Source organism: Monodelphis domestica, chromosome X (assembly GCF_027887165.1).
Source record: "Monodelphis domestica isolate mMonDom1 chromosome X, mMonDom1.pri, whole genome shotgun sequence".
NCBI lineage: Eukaryota > Metazoa > Chordata > Mammalia > Didelphimorphia > Didelphidae > Monodelphis > Monodelphis domestica.
The window spans coordinates 10056255-10071853 of NC_077235.1; the positions used below are offsets into that span (position 1 = coordinate 10056255).

At 48.4% G+C, this 15599-nt stretch overlaps 1 protein-coding gene across 2 annotated transcripts in view; it reads left to right on the top strand.

Annotated features, from left to right (window-relative positions):
• Positions 1-3309: 3309 nt before the first annotated feature.
• SYTL4 (synaptotagmin like 4) overlaps positions 3310-15599 on the top strand; it is a 50613-nt gene continuing 38323 nt past the window's right edge. For both annotated transcript variants that reach the window (XM_007507791.3, XM_007507793.3), the window contains exons 1-2: positions 3310-3505; positions 4103-4201. The gene's annotated coding sequence lies outside the window, so the exon portion shown is untranslated. The remainder of the gene's footprint in view (positions 3506-4102; positions 4202-15599) is intronic.

Sequence of the window (15599 nt, forward strand, 5' to 3'; positions counted from 1 at the left end):
CAGGCTCAGCTGTGCTACTAACTCATTTCCTCATCCCTTCAATGGGTCCACAGAGCCCTGTACTACCTACTGAACAGGGTTTCCGTGAGGCTAACTTGAGTCTGGACACACCTTTGGTAAAGGTAAAAAGGTCACAGTAAGAGCAGAAGGAGGCGTTTTCTCTTTGTGTCTCTCTCACTGGTCTCCATGTAGGTGCAAGGAGGCAAAGCAGAATCTTTTCTATAGTGTCCTAACTACAACTAGTAGGTCGATGGTCAGGCTCAGCATGCAAATCTGCCACCAAGTTGGTTTGAAAAATCCAGTTTGATATCAGCAAACATCATCTGCAATGGGGATAAACTGGGAGCCTTCCCAATAAGATGAGGAGTGAAACAAGGATGCCCATTATCACCTCCCTGATTTAACATTGCACTAGAAACCCTAGGCGGAGCAATGAGAGAAGGAAAAAGAGAGTGAAGGTATGAAAACAGGCAACGAGGAGGCCAAGCTATGGGCCCTCGCAGATGATGTGATGCTGGACTTCCAAGTGAATCCCAGACCGTCAACCACAGAGCCCGGGAAAATAATCCACAACTTCAGCAGAGTTGCAGGATACCAAATCGACCCACATCAGTCATCAGCGTTTCTCTACCTCCAACACATCGCTGCAGCAAGATGGAGAAAGAGAAATCCCTTTGAAAATCAACCTCGCCCTTACAAACCACTTCGGAACCTACGCGCCCAGACAAAACCCAGGACCCTATGGGAACCCCACGACGAAAAACTCGCCACCCCATGAAAACTGGATCGCAACAACCGGGAAAACATCGATTGCTCCTGGGTAGGACGAGCTAACATAATGAAAATGACCGTCCTACCCAAATTAATTTACTTATTTAGTGCTGTACCTAGCAAAATACTGAAAAAATCTGGTTTGAATGAAGCCTCTTGTTCTTCCAGCCTGATTTCCAATTTTCTTTCTTGTTGAGATGCATCTGTGGAAACCTGCCTATCTGCAGATACAGGAAGTAACCAGATGGGGTGGGAGAATCCCTTTTTGTTCCTCTGGCCCTGCAACTGCTCTCTCTATGAAGATCAGCCCTGTGTCTGTCGCTGAGCCTTAAAGAATTGGGAAGTGACCAGCTGAGCTGGGTTGGGTGTCAGCCCCGGGTGGGAGCCTTCCAGGGTGTTGGGGGGGTGGGGGTGGCAGCAGTTATCCTCTTCCCTTTGGGTTCTTCTTGTTCAGGTCTATTCAGAAGTCAGTTTTCCTAGAGTGAGGGTGGACAGCTCTTCTGATGGCTGTACCCCGGACTTTGGGTCATCAGAACACACGCAGTCGGAAGTGTTTGGTTCTGAGACCTCTGCCTTAACTCATTTTGACTGGCAAAACTTGTACCTCCTCAAAGAAGGGTTTTATTTATTTTACTGAAATCAGTGGCAATGACTTTTGTTGTTATTGTTGTTATTTGCCAATCTCAGGAAGGCCTGTTTGGCACTTTACAGATAAGTATAGCTCTTTATTTGATTTTTATTTATTTATTTAAAGATCTTGTATTTTCCAAATTATAGTGAATAACAATTTTCCACACACGCTTTCCGAAGCTATACAGTCCCAGTTGTCTCCCTCCCTCCCTTTCTTCCCCTTTCCTGGACTTGGTAAGCAGTTCCATCGAGGTTATACCTATCTCCATATTGCTCTTTGTAAATGGGTACACCACCAGATCTGGCCCGTTGTGCCTTTTTAGACTATAAACAGATTCTAGAGTTTTTAGCTCTCTGCCAAAACAGGCCACTGAGGGTCTTTGTAGATTTCTTTGCTCACCCAGGGAGCCCCAGGTAAGCCCTGGGCCACAGAGACCCTCACCCCATCTATCTCCCCCTCATTCACCACTCAGGAGGGAGTTAAAACCACTAACCTTGCGTCAGGCTGGCAAGGTGGCAGGCCTTACTTCCACTTGGGCCACTGAGGCAGATTACTCAGCATTAGGAGAAGGTCCGTTTCCCCAACCCAGGGAAGGGCTAGTTTTATAGGAAGCGCATTGGGTACCATAGCCAGCCCGGCCTGCTTGGAATGAGTTTAGGCCTAGCCATTTAGGCCCTCCATGCTGGGAACACCCCAAACCACCTGTGCTTCTTGTTGGGGTGATTTCAGTATGCCATTGTATCCCGTCTAGCTCCCTCCCCAGCCCCCAGGAAAAAGGCAGCTCCCTGCAGCCCCTGGGCAGAGAGGCAGCTTGGTGAAGTGGATTGTTAGGAAAATCTGAGGGATCCTGGGCAAGTCATGGCACCTCTCCAAGCCTCAGTTTCTCTGTTGGCAAGGGGAGATCATAATGAATACCTAAGTAGTACCCCCCTCCCAGACACTCTTGTGGGGATCCAAGGAGATGACAGGCAGCTAGATGGCTCAGTGGATGGAATGCCCCCATGAAGCCCCGAGTTCAGATCTGGCTTTAGACACTCACTGGGCACTTCCCTCTGTTTGCCTCAGCTTCCTTGTTTGTAAGATGGAGAAGCCAGTGTCTTTGCCCAAAACACCCCGCTTGGGCTCGCGAGGAGCCCAACTGACTAACCGTGGAGATTCAGGTAGCTCTTTTGGGTCCCAAATATCCCAGCTCTGTGGCCAGAAGGCACAGGCCCCCGGCCTCTTCTGGCTCATTCCAAAGGCCTGGGCTCCCTTCAGGAGGATTACAGGTTGCCTTGTGGGTGTGGCCAGGGTTCTTCAAGTCCTTTGCTACTTTGCCCTGCTGAGGCCCTGCCACCTGCTGTGCTTCGGCAGTGGGCAAAAGAGTGACATTTTAGGGAGCCTTAAGTGGAGCCGGGGTATGTAGGGGGAATGCCCTCAGTGTGTCCGGCGGCAGCAGTGACTGCCATGGACTTGGACAGAGGTCCAGAGAAGGCCCGCGCTTTCCTTTTCTCAGCCTTACTTTCCTTCCCAGTAAGAACTCTAAGGCAGAAGGGCCAGAGCCAAGCAGTGGCGGTTAAGTGACTTGCCCAGGGCCACACAGCTAGAAAGTGTCTGAGACCACTTTTGAATCCAGGACTTTTCGTCTCCAGGCAGCCGGATTTTCGATCGACAGCCACTTATTTGTCCCAGCCGGGCTGCCCGGAGGGCCCTCATCCGTGCATCTGCCGGGAGCAAACACCCCAGCGCTGGGACACAGGGGCATTTGAAATCCAGCCGGCCAGAACCGTCGGGAGGGCGGGGCTGGGGCGGGGCCTTTCCGCGGCCGGGCCCAGGGCCCCTCCAATCAACGACCGGAGCGCAGGGTTAGGGGAGGAGCCTCCCCGCGCGTCAAGAAGGGAGGCCGGGTCGCCGGCTCCCTTTAAATGGGCTGCCCCTCCCCGCTCCCGGGAAAGTCGTGTCTCTTTCCGCTTGGCGAGAGACCGAGTCGGGCGTGCGGCGGGACCCGGGCGAGAGACCGAGACAGGACTCACACCCATACCCCAGAGACCGAGAGAAAGGACACCGGCTCGCTGATCCCTGGCCCCCGGCGTCGTCGCTCCTGCTCCCGGCTTCTTCAGCCAGGTGACCCGGCCAGCCCCGATCCCGCGGCTCCTACGCCCGGGTCCCGGAGGCTCCATCCCTCCTTGGCCCGGGGCCCCTGCCCTGGCCGGCCTGCCCTCCCCTTCCGCTCCCGCTTTTTCCGACTCAGCTCCGCTCTCTCCGCCCTTTTCCTCAGCCTCTTTCCCTCCACGTTTCACTCTCCTCTCTCCCCCGGGCTTTTGACTTCTGGGGCTCCTGTCCCCAACCACCCAACCTCATCCTGACCATCGGGGTCTGTGGGAAGCCCAGCTGGGCCACTTAATCAGCTCTGAGACGTTGAGGAGGACATTTCCGCCTCGCCAGCCTCAGTTTCCTTGTCTGTACAGTGAGGGAGTTGGAGTCCCTGTGATTGTCACTGCTGGGAGGGAGCAGCCCCTAGTGTGTGTGTTCCCGCCTCGACTTCCCAAGTCTCTGCCGCCCCCCACTCTTCCCCCTTCCGGGCTCTCTTGGGTGCTCTTGGCCCCACCCCGCAGGTGTCCAGCATGAGTCTCCTGTGCGTGTGTCCGAGTGTTCTCAGAGCGCTGGGCGGCATTCCACTCTAGCTCACCAGCGCCCTGCCTTCCTTTCTCCTCTGCACAGATTGGCCTGGGGCTGTGCCACCCATCCCCTCTGGACCTGGGCCCTTCGGGAGGACGTCAGAGACTGCCGGGTCCGCTTCTTCCTCTGACTTCGGCTGAGGTAAAGTTTGGAGGCAGTGCTGGGAGGGCTCTGGGCTGAGCTCCCAGCCCGCTGCTGCCCAGAGATTCCGGGGTTCCCTCTGGCCAGGGTTCTAGCCACGGAAGCGCCCAGCCCGAGCCAGCCCCCGTCCACACTGGCAATAGAAGGAGCTCCCCGGCCTCGCTATTTAGCCAGACCACCCCCTTTCCTAGCAGTGAGGCCCTCCACCAGGACTAAATGGACTTCACCGAGAGCCATGGTGGCGCCTGTTGAGCTCTGAGGTGTCTCCGGTGCTAAGAGGAGCAAAGATGTGCTGCGGAGCCTGCGGCATTCACTTTCCGATAGAGAGGGGGCCACACCTGCCATTTAATGACCAGGCTGGGTAGATTAGACCCGAGGGCTGGTGCCTGAAAGATGAGCTGAACCCCGGAATCCCGGCAATAGGGGAGCGGGGCGCAAATCCCTGGCTCTGCCACACCCGCTGCCTGGGGTGCGCGCAGGGGAAGTGACATGCCCAGGGTCATACAGTCGGTGCCGGCCACGGGCACGATTGCTCCTCAGGACCTCCAGACTGGCGCCAGTAAGGCACTTAAGAGAAGTGAGCAGCCCTGTGATGAGGAACAATTCCTGCCCTAAGAGTGTGTCTGGTGATGCCGGTGGAACAGGGTTTCTTTTGGTTCCAGTCAGGGCTTGTGTGCACTCGGGGTTTATATGGGGACCGACTTCACTCTATGGGGAGGCCGGCAAAAGCCCCCCACCCCCACCCCGAGGAGTCAGGGTGGATTTAAGCCCGGCTCCATCACTCCAGAGTGGGGAGGCATCTTCTAGACTAACAAGGGCAAAATTTCAGGCGGCCATTTGACCCGCCTTCATGGTACTTTTGGGAAGGAAGGAAGCAGCTAGAGGAGCTCTAGAGTGGCCCGTCCTGGGGCTCACTTCCCTTCAGTTTTACTTACAATGATCATCAAGTGCTTTGTAGGTATCTCACTTGTTACCCACAAGCACCCAGTGAAATGGGCAAGGTTTATTAAATGGCCAGGCTTTACAGGTATTAATTCATGCACTCCTGGGCAGCAGGGGCTATGATATTCCCAATTTCTAGCTGAGGAAACTGAGTCAGACAGAGGCGAGGGTCCTGGATTAGGCCGGATTTGAACCCAGGTCTTCCTGACTCCAGGCCCAGAGCTCTAGCCACTGAACCATCTTGTTGCCCATTTAAAAATGCTGTCACTCTCCCCATTTTACACACAAGGAGACAAGTCGTCATCAAGGTGAGGTGACTTGCCCAGGGTTACACAGCTACAGTAGAGTTTGAACCCTGGTCTTCTTGTCCCCTAGGACTAACCTTCCACCAGCCTCTTCTGAAAATATGGGTACATGATAGTTATTACATTTTCTCAGCAGATGCCCTAATTGGTTACCTCAAGAGGTACCGGGTCCCCCTTATTGCTGAACAGGCACTTGTTGAAAACGCTGTAAAGCATTTGGACTAGATCAGATGGCCTGAGACTTTAGGGTCTGGGACAGCAGAATCAGAATGCTCTAAAAGGATCCTGCCACAATTGGCGTATTCATTATTCCATCAGTGGAGTCTAGTGGATAGAGCCTTGGCTCTAGTGTCGGGCCCTGAGTTCCAATCTCAGCTCTGGATGTCCTTGAGCAAGTTAATATTTATTCTTCAGGCCTTTGTTTCCTCATCTGCAAAATGGATGGGGGAGGGAGGTGGCCTGGGTGACCTTCAGAGTCTCCTCCAGTTCTGCGATCCGAAAAAGAACTTGTTTCTGTGAGGGCCAGTGATTTCAGCAGCCTGGCTGATGCCCCGTGGCCATGAGCCTTGGACTGTAAGCTAGGGCGCTGAGAGGCTCTGAGCTGTACACAGCTAGTATTGTGTCCAATCGAGACCAGGCCAGCGCCCACATCTTCCTGACTCAGAATGAGATGGGAGAGGGATAGATACATCATTAGCATGATCACATTCTACACTGAGGTCTGGAAAGAGCCTGAGAGGTCACTGCGTTCAAGTCTCATCCTTTTACACATGAGGAAACGGGGCCCCCGAGAGGCCATGGGAAGCCGTGTCCTCGGGTTCTAAGAAACAAATCACCATAACAACTACCCGGGGTGATTTGAGGAGATGTGGCCAGACCAGTTCTCGTGGAATGAACAGGCTTTCAGCTCAAGCCCCAAATACCATATGATCTTGGGTTGTATTAATAGCAGAGCCCATTGAGAGTGTTCGATTCAGTTCTGGGTACCAGAACCTGGAGCGGAACCCGAGAATTTAGGGACTAGGCTTGGACGAGGACTCCAAACACGTGAGGAACATCTGAAGGAGGCAGAGATGAGAAGAGATTTCTGCTGGGGTGTGTCTGGGTAAGGAAGCGATGGATGCCCTTCAAAGACTGGAGAGCTGTCACATCGAAGAGAGATGGGTTCTAATTCCTGTGTCTCCACAGGGCAGTACTGGGAACCATAGGTACCGTTTAAAGGAGGCAGATTTGGTTTCATTAAGGATCCCAAGGTCTTGGATTTTGAGTCTAAAGGAAGGACCTTAAGAGGGTATTCAGGCCAGCCCCCCTCCTTCCTCACCCAAGCCCCATCAGTGAAGAAATGGCTATGCTGGGACCTGAACCTAGGTCTCTGAGTCCAAGTCCAGAGTCATGGGAGAAAGGAATTCTTTTTGATCCCTTGTAAGAATGTTCTAGTAGGCATTTGGATAAAATTTGGCACTTGAACTGGGGAAAAAGAGAAAGAGCAACAGGGGGAGCTAGATGACTCCGTGGATAGAGAGCCAGGCCTGTAGATGGGAGGTCCTGGATTCAAATATGACTTCCTAGCTGTGTGACCCTGGACAAGTCACTTGACCCCCATTGCCTAGCCCTTACTACTCTTCTGCCTTGGAACCAATACACAGTATTGGTTCCAAGACAGAAGATAAGGGTTTGTTGTTGTTTTTTAAAGGGAAAGAACACTATTTGGAATCAGAGGAAGTGGGTTCAGATCTCAGTTTGAGAACTGCTGCCCTAGCTAAATCCATGTTACCTTCTCTCAAAACTGGGCAAGGAAACCAAACCGAGAAATCAAAAATATTCAATATTATTTCCTAGGCTTCCACCCCTCTGCCATAAGGTAAGAAAGAGGTCGAGTTCATTTATTTTCTCTCCTCACAGAGCCTCCATAGAGTTCTCCTAGGACATTGGGACCCGACAATTCTAATGATCCCAGTTTTATTTTGTGAAATTTGGATTAAATTTTATTTTTTCAGTCAGCAAATATTACTTTTTCTAGCATTACAAATGCTTTATGACTATTATCTCAGATGATTCCCACAACAGTCTTGGGAAGTCAGTGTTATTATTATTCCCATTTTACAGATGAGGAAACTGAGGCAGACAGATATTAAGTGGCTTACCCAGGGTCACACAGCTAGTAAGTGTCTGAGGCTGAATGTGAGCTCAGGTCCTTCTGACTCCTGGTTCAGAGCTTTAGCCACTGTGTACCCTATTCATAGTCAAGCAAAACAAATCCCCACATTGGTCATGTCTCAGAATATGTCTTGTTCTCTCCACTAAGCTCATCACCTGTGTTAGAGTTGGGCAGCATGTTTCATCATGGGTTTCTTGGAGTCATGCAAACTCAGTTTCAAAAGTGCTTCTTTGAGGGGCAGCTAGTTGGCTCAGTAGATAGAGCCACACCTATAGACGGAGACCTTGGGTTCAGATCCAGCCTAACTGTGTGGCCCTGGGCAAGTCATTTAATCCCAATTGCCTAGCCCTTACAGCTTTTCTGCCTTGGAAGCAATGTTTAGTATTGATTATAAGACAGAAGGTAATGTTGTTTTTTAAATTTAAAAGGAGCTTCTTTGGGTAGGATGGCTCAAATCTTCCCATCCTTTCTTGCCTTCTTATTCTGTGCCCCTTTTCACCCAGCCTCCTTTTTCTCTTTCTGGACTTCTCCCTTCAAAGAAGGCAGAACACGTTAAATTCATTTATGCAAAGATATTAGTGACTTGAATGTTGGGATGTGTTTGGAGTGCTAGACACAGAGTCTTCAGATCTTGCCTTTGACATCTATTATCTGGGTGAAATAGGTCACCTCCCCATGCCTCAGTTTTCCCATCTGTAAAATGAGGGAGCTGTACTAGATGACCTTTAGGGTCCTTTCCAACCCTACTACTATGATGAGCTCCTTGACTTGGTCCCCAGGTTTTTGGGAATAAAGAAAGGAGGTAGTAGTGTGGCAGCTATTGGCTGCTGAGCATTCTGGTTGGCAGGGTTTGTGGTGGGTTAGGGTTTGTGAGATTGACGATGCCCAGGCTTCCTCCCTGGGGTTATTTAATGCATCTGGCAGCCCTTGGCAGGGAAAGTCCTAGGACAATTTTTCAGTGCTGGGAGTGGAGAGAACATGGGTGAGGGACCGACAGTTGCCCTAGGCTATAGATGGGTATTCCTAGTGTAGTGGAAATTAATTAGATTGGCTTTGTAGAGTCTTGAGATCATAGATTAGAGCTGAAAGCGAGGGACCCCAGAGGCCAGCCAGTCTCTGCTGCCTCATTTTATGGATGAGGAAAGTGAGTTCTGGGGAGATAAAGTGATTTTCCTGAGGTCACACAAGTAGCCAGTAGCCCAGGCAGTGGTTTCTAAATGTTCTTGAGTTATCCATGTCCCTCTTTTTTCCAGCCAGCATTTGAGGGGAAGGGAAGGCAGTTAGTTAGTGAGATGCCTGAAAAGGGCCCTAGCAGGGCAGCTGGGTATATCAGGAAAGGACACAACATGGCCCCTTGCCCACTGCCAATCGGTCATTTTCTAAAGCAGAAGGCATACAAAGGAAGGCAGATGTGTATCTCCACGTGGATGACGGATCTGATTTGTGGAGAGGAGGAAATGGGTGCCACCTTTCCCTCCCTGGGTCCCTGAGGCTTCAAGCCTAGTCTCTCTGGTGTGGATGTGTTGACTTTGAAACTTATTCCAGGGATTTGGGGTTCTGTGAAAGAGTAGGAGGAGAAGGTCTCTGGGGGTGGGGGGCCTTCCTGAAACAGCTGAATTCTTTCAGGGTCCCGGAAATAGCAACTACCTAATTTAGCCCGCTCTCCATTCATGTCACAGGGGCCAGGCTCTGCTCTGTCCCAAAGCCTTCCCTTGGCTCCTGCGGATTTTAATTTCTCCTCGTTCCTGCTGAGAACTTTGACCCAGTTGGAAGCACACAGTTTTGTTTTTTCTTGGAAAGTTAGATATTCTTACTAGAAACTCTAATGGGTAACAGTGAAGCCTGGGTATACTCCCAGGGCACACCCAAGCCAGAACCTTCAGCACTCGGAGGCTGGCAATTTGACTTAGTCTAAAAGAGTTCTCCCTTGGGGTAGAGGACAGGGATCAAGTGAGATAACAGAGGTAAAGGGATGGAAGCCCCTTGGAATAGCCTCTAAATTGAGAGGTCGGGGAGAAAGGATAGAATTTGGAGATAGAGGTTTGGATTCCTGGTCTCCTATTTACCACCCAGGTCAGGCATGGGGCCATCTCGTTCAACCTTCTAGGACCCTGGTTCCTCCCCATTTGCTAAATGAAGGAATCGGACCCAATGATTTCTAAGGTTCTATTGGCTCGTACTCTGATCTTATATGAACTCATGATTCTTAATGACAGGAAGGGGCCATCTGGGAGCTGTAGGATCCCCAAATGCTTGTTCTCTCTCTATGGTGAGCATTTGGTGAGTTAAATAGAGGAATGGAGAAAGCCATCGTGGAGTCCATTTCTTTCCAGCCAGATTTCTTGGCCCCATTAAAGAAAGAGCTCAGCCAAACAACAAAACAAATACTTGTTACACACCTACTAGATGCCAGATACTCTGCTGAGCAACTCCCAAGATGGTAAGGGCCACAGTGAATCTGCCAGGTGCTTCTGGCTGTTTAGGCTTGGATTTGGTGATGAGCTGCATTTCTGAGTTGGGGGGGGGTTCACGTCTATTAAGAAAATGATCAGGATTTCCAAAGACCCAAGATGAAGAATTCTGTCCAGCTTTGGAGAGAGAACCGAAGCAAAGCATACTCTGGTCACTTTCTTTTGCAATGTGGCCAATAGGGAAATGTGTTTTGCATGACTTCCCGCGTATAATCAATATCCTATAGCTTGCTTTTTCAGGGAGTGAAGGAGAAGTGACAGATTTGGGAATTCCAAATTTAAAAAAAGGCCGCTCAAATGTAAAGAAATGTAATAGGGATAGATGAGACAAAATACGCAAAAAGACAATGACAATGTTCCGAAAGGAAGTGGTTAGGCCTTACTATGATGTAGACCTAAGGGCCTTGCCAGGATGCGTAATATTGCTCGTTTGGTGCAAAGTATGGTACTTGGACCAGGCTTGAACTTCCAAGGCTAGGAAAGATGGAAGGGGTTGCAAGGACATCCCCCTTTTTAAAAAATAAGTTTCCAGTGGGGGGGTGGTACCTGGGTAGCTCAGTGGACTGAGAGCCAGGCCTAGAGACGGGAGGTCCTAGGTTCAAATCTGGCCTCAGACACTTCCCAGCTGGGTGACCCTGGGCAAGTCACTATTGCCTAGCCCTTACCACTCTTCTGCCTTGGAGCCAATACACAGTATTGACTCCAAGACGGAAGGTAAGGGTTTAAAAAAAATATTAAGTTTCCTTGATAGTTTTTGTTTCTTATATCACCCCTTTAATATCTCTTGCATCTTTCTTCCTTCCTCTCCAAGAGAGCCATCCCATGTGACAAATAGCTTTCTTTGGAGAGGAAATGAAGAAAAAAAAGACTGCAGAGCTGATAGAGATGTTGACAAAGTCCGAATACATGGGACACCCCTTTCCTGATCAGAAGGAGACACTCGGTGCTTTAAGCAGACTCATCTTCCACAGGGTTCAAGTGGGTCTCAGAAGGAGGTCATCTAGTTCAATCCCCTCCCTTCATTTTATAGCAAGGCAAACTGAGCTCCAGTGAAGTGAAGCAACTTGCCCAGGGTCACACAGGTGGAAAGCAGTGGACCCAGGATTTGAACCCGGGACTTTCTGACCGAATCCATTGTGGTTTCCACTATCTCCCATGCCCTGAATGGGACTACAAATCCGTTTTTCTCATAGAAATACTTTTATGGACTGGTCATTTGGTAAAGTTGAAATAATGTTAGTCTTCTTGTTAGGTTCCAGTCTTTGTGGGGTAACCTGGGACTTTTGAGCTGCCTTTGACAGTACTGTTCTTAAGGGGAAATGTGGCCCCAGCTGCAAGCAGTTGCTTTATAAAGCCCATTTTTGGAATCTGATCTATGAGTAGATTGGGAACTGCCTGTACCATGCCGGCCAGTTACTCCCAGACTTATTATGTTAAAGATGATTTAATGGCTTCCTGTGCTCCAGGAGCCTGCTTAGTTTTTTCAGTGTACAATTTTCATGAAAATGGCTTCAAGACATGTATTTGAGAGGAGGGGAAAAAGCCTGTTGCAGCATCACATGACTGTTTCTGATCTGGCATGGGAAAATTGAAAGCACCCCGGGGTGGGGGGCAGGATGTGACAGCAGAGCCCCTCCAGTGCCAGCGGTTTCAAGCTGGAAGCTTTTCGAAGGGCTTTAACTATTCAAATAAGGAGGGGGGATGGAGAGACAGAGGGAACACTGACTTCAGTCTGGGAGTTTAGAGCACACATTTTGGCTCTCTGATCTCAACCGAGCCCTCAGTGCCCCATCGTGATCACCTTTTCTGTGGCTCTCCTCACTGTCCTCTCTTCTCAGCCTCTTCTCTCACCCAAGATCCTTACTTCCCAGCGTGACTGAAGAGAATCCAAGCCATCAGTCAAGGGTTCCTTCTGCTCCCCTAGCCTTCAGATCTTTCTCCCTGAACCCCAGCCCCACCTGCAGAAGCCTCCTTAGCTTATCTCTGATGGAGAAGACGATTGCCAGGACATTCCCCTTCCTAAAAAGAAGTTTCTCTTGATATCAAGGAGGAGATTCTGCCTGGACCTGTATTCTTTATTCTTACTCCTTTCCATTCTTCCCCTAGGCTTGTGCCTTTTGATCTCGCTCTCTTCCTCTGCCTTTGTTTCTCTGGTGGCATATCTTTCTCCCTTATCTGCTGGCTCATTCCTTGCTGCCTAGAAACATGCCCAGGTTTCTCCAACCTTCTAAAACAAAAAAGCTTTTCCTTCTCTTGCCCCTGCCTTGTGCATAGTAGGCCTCTGCTGGTCGGAAGAGTATTGGCAGTTTCCTATGCAAAAGCCAATGGGGAGAAGAGGCAGGAATCAGAGGACCCGGGTTCAAGCACTGTGCCTGCTTGGACGAGTTTTGGAAGCTGCCTGAACCAAACAGGAATCATATCTGTGCTCTTTCCATCTTGTCTCACAGAAAGCCCTCAGTGGGTACCATATACCGATTTTCAAGGTGGCAGCTCTCTCAATGAAAAAAACAAAAGAGGCAGCCATGCCTGGAGTCGGGAGGCTCTGGATTCAAATGTGACCTCAGACACTTTCTAGCAGTAGGACCCAGAGCAAGTCACTTAACCCCATTGCCTAGCCCTTGTTGCTCTTCTGTCTTAGAAGTGATACTAAGACAGAAAGTAAGGGTTTTTTAATAATAATAATAATAAGTTTTACCATTGTCTTTTATTTTATGTCAGTCATTTCTAGGTAGAACACTCGTCCCTGGCCCTTCCTTATAACCAGACCATCTAAGTGAAACAAGTATGCGAGTGTATGCAATGGCCACATCCATGCTTCCCTCATGGCCCTCCACCAAAAGGGACAGGGGCTTCCTATCTCTTTGCAAGTACTTCATCTGTGTGCTTGTTTTGTTTACAGTCTTGTAGTCTTTGTACTGCCTGTTTTTCTCCAGCCATTCGTCCGCATCTCGCTATGTCTTCAGCCTCCTCATATTGGTCATTTCTCACGGCACACACCAGTTTGTTCAGCCGTTCTCCAACTGGCTGATGAGTACCCACATTGTTGCTACCACACATATATACACAAAATGCCTCTGCAAATGTTTTGGCCAAAATGGGGCCTTTTTTCTGCTTTTGACCTCCTCTGGGAAGGCCCAGTGGTGGAATCTCCTTGTCAAAAGGTATAAACAGTTCAGCGACTTTTCTCATGTAATTCCAAATTGTGTTTTCCAGAATGACTGGACCAAGTCGTAGCTCTGCCAACAGCTCATTAGTGTGCCTATCTTTCCTCTAACACTATTTCCACTTTTTCCTCAACTTTGACCGTTTGATGTGTATGAGATAAAACCTGAGTTTTGATGTCACCATCATCTCTCTATACCCTCCCTATCTGAACTTTCCCTTGTAACAACCTCCCCGCTCCACCCCCACCAAAAGGGCCAAGCAAGACTGACCAGTACAGCAACTGTTTGTCTGTGGCAGCTGCATTCGGCTCCCATAGTCATCCAACCTATGGATTCCATGTTGGTTGTTGTGTCGATTCTGATTTCAGTTGCTTTTTCATTTTTAAAGTTGGTTTTACTTCTCTTATTGTACATAGAGGGTGTGTGTCCTCCGGGGTTGCTTACTTCACTCTGCAGTAGTTTATAAAATGGCTTTCCAAGTTCCCTACAGTGCACATTCTTTATGGCACATTAATATTCCATTATGTTCATTGACCACGGTTTGTTCAGCCATTTCCCAAAGAATGGACACCTGCTTTGTTTGTCTCCATCTTTTTCTTGTACTACCACAAAAGTGTGCCACTGAATATTTGTGTTGATCTGAGGCCTTTTCTTTCTGCCATTGGCCTCTTTGAGATATATACCCAGGAGTAGGACCTCAGGGCCCAAGGCTCTGAATAGTTTACTAACTTTTCATAAGTAATCCAAATTATTTTTTTTTTCAGAATAACTGGACCAGGCAGCTCTTCCAACAGTATATTAGTGTGCCTGATTTCACAGTTGTTTTATTAACCATTTACATCTTTTGTCTTTTCTTTTTAACCCTCACCTTCCATCTTGGAATCAATACTGTGTATTAGTTGCAAGGCAGAAGAGTGATAAGAGCTAGGCAATGGGGGTCAAGTGACTTGCCCAGGGTCACACAGCTGGGAAGTGTCTGAGGCCAGATTGGAACCCAGGAGCCCCCTGTCTCTAGGCCTGGCTCTCAGTCCACTGAGCCACCTGGCTGTTCCTTATATATTTTTGAATTAGGCTTTGGTCAGCTGGGTCTGCTGGGGAGCTTCTATAACTCCTCTTATTCTAACTTTAATTGATTTGCACAAAAGTGCTTTTGTTTTGCATTTTTTTGATTAATGATATGGAGCAGTTCTTCCTATGGCTGTTGATTGTTTGCAGTTCTGTGTCTGAAAATAATTTGTAGCCTTTAACCACTTAACTACTGGGGCATGCCTCTTGTGGTACTATATATTTGAGTCCATTTTCTGTGGAACTAGAGTGTCAGACTTTTGTCAGACATTTTTTTCTCCACTTGATGGTTTCCCCTTTTATCCTAGTTGAATTGATTTTGTTAAACTTGACAGAGTCGAAATTGTCTATTTTCTCTTTTCTAATATCCTCTGACTCCTCTATGAGGGGGCCCAGACATGGCTCTGCTGCACCTTCCCCAACAAAACTATGAAAGGTAAAGGTACCTCCTATTCTCCTCTAAATTTTTTAATGTTAGCTTTTTGTATTTTGGCTACATAGCCATTTGGAACTTACCGTTGTGAGTAGTCTAAGCTGATTGTCAAATCACTTTCCAGTGTTCTCATTAGTTCTTGTGGCAGAGCAATTCTTTCACCCCAGTAGTAGTTATTGTTCTTGTGTTGAGCAGGCACTGAGTTCAGCTGAGCCCATCTGTCCGTACTATGTAGATGGTTCCACCAATCGATGTCTCTATTTTTGATCTAGTATCAAATAGTTTTGTACATCTGATTTTGTAACAAAGTCTGAAGACTAGAAAAAACTATTTCTCCTTTATTGCCCCCCTCCATTATTTTTTTTTTGGATTCTGGACCCTTTGTTCTTTCAGATGAATTATTAGTTCTTATTGGTTCACCCAGCTCACTTCAGTAATCTGTATGACATTTGTCTTGTGTAGCACTAAATGTGTAAATTAATTGAGATAGTATTGTTATTGATTATTTGGGTGTGGCCCAACCAAGAACAGTGAGTAGCATTCCAGTTTTTCCAAGTCCTCCCTTATATCTGTATGGAATATTTTGTAATTGCATTTCCCTAAGCCTTACGGGTTGCCGGGTAGGTGGACTCCCAGATATTTGATTCATTTGGGAGTTATTTTGAATTGGATTTCTCTTTCTAAAATCCTTTTCTCCATATTTTTGTCCTGGCTATATTCAAGTGCTGACTTTTTCATGGATTTATTTTGTGTTTGGATCCTTCAATGAGGCTTTTGCCTTAATCACTCTCTTTGTTGAGTACCTGAGATTCTCTGTGGACTGCAGTTGGGAATAGTTCTATCTCCTTTTTGCCAGAGTT